Source organism: Bison bison, unplaced genomic scaffold (assembly GCF_000754665.1).
Source record: "Bison bison bison isolate TAMUID 2011002044 unplaced genomic scaffold, Bison_UMD1.0 scf7180017856821, whole genome shotgun sequence".
Taxonomy (NCBI): Eukaryota; Metazoa; Chordata; class Mammalia; order Artiodactyla; family Bovidae; genus Bison; species Bison bison.
In genome coordinates this window covers 20,163-21,637 of record NW_011487394.1, presented here as the reverse complement: position 1 = coordinate 21,637, position 1,475 = coordinate 20,163, and positions in this window count along the sequence as shown.

Here is a 1,475-nt window from a genome sequence, read left to right as displayed (position 1 = left end):
GCATGGCGGGGGCGGGGGGAGGCCGCACCTGCAGCAGGGATGAGCAAAAGGGACAGGCACACGAGGCCGAGGGGGCCGCCGAGCAGGCGGGAGTCGGGCTGGGGACAGGCGGCCATGTCCAGCCCCCGGCCCGCCGCACGCCTCTGGCCGGAGCTCGGCGGAAGGCGCTGACCTCACAATGGAGCTGTGAGGCAGGGAGGGCGGGGGCAGGGCCTCTCCTGGAGCTTCGCTGCCCTGGGAGCTGGGGGCCTCGGGGAGCCCTGGGCAGTTGGTCCCCAGGATGGACAGGGCTGATAGGGCGGCCTGGAGTGCCCCGGCCAGGTCTGAGGCAGGGTGGCGGCGGGGCTGCCCTGGCCTTGGGGGAGGACCACTTCATGGGAAGCGGTACCACCTGTACTGGGGCCCCTGGGGGCAGGGAGGCGGCGGCCTGGAAAGCCCACAGTGGGCAAGCCCCAGCCTCTGTTTGTCAGGATGAGGGCTGCAGCAGCTTGGTGGAGGGAGGCTGGCCTGGGGTGCAGCTGACTAATGTCCCCACACTCCCCAGAGCAGGAGGCCTGGGCCTGGGACCTGGCAGTGTTCGCAGAACACCCTTGAGCAGGCGGCTCTTAAACCACTATGACAGCGTCTGGAGCTCTGGGTTAGTTGTGTTGTTAGTTAGAACTCATGGCCAGCTCTGCGGTCTGTTCCCTGTGTGACCTTCCCACACACCAGACAAGTGCGGCTTGCGGGAGCTCCAAGTTAACCTCAGCCCTTCCCCTCTTCCCCTAAGGACCTGGCAAGCAAACTCAGGCAGCAGGAGGAAATACCTGTCCCACACCTGACCCTCCAAGGCACTGGGGGCTGCAGCCAAACCCTGGTTGCCAGGGACTTCCCTGACCCTCGCACGGTGCCACTTCCTGGGGGCGGCTCCTGGCACACCTCTGCGCCCGATGACTGAGGCAGTGACTTGAGACGCTGGGTTTCACACGCTCGTGCAGAGTCCAGAGGGACTTGGGGCAGGTGTGCCCATGCCCAGGGGCCGGCAATGCCACCCTGCCAGGCCGGTCCAGCCGGTTTCACCCAGGCTAGGACAACGAAGACAGGTCCAGCCCAGTGCCAGGCAGGAAGTCCTCTTCCCGTGACCACAGCACAGCCCCCGGGTGGTCCGAGTCCAAAGGGGACACCTGCCAGCCCCTCACCATCCACAGACGCCTCAGGCTCTGCGAGGCCCTCCACGTCTTCCTTCAAACCCCGTGGCAAACCCCAACCTGGGGCGTAAGGAGTCTTAGAGCGAGCTCCTGGTGGCCCTGCGGTCAGGGCTCCGGGTGCCCCTGCCATGGCTGGGGTTCAGTCCCTGGTCAGGGAATCGAGACCCCAGATGACCCTTGGTGTGGACCAAAAAAAAGGGAGGGCCCTGGAAGCAAAGCCAGCCACACCATCGTGATTATCTGGGTCGTGAAGATCTTTTTTGACAGTTCTTCTGTGTATTCTTGCCA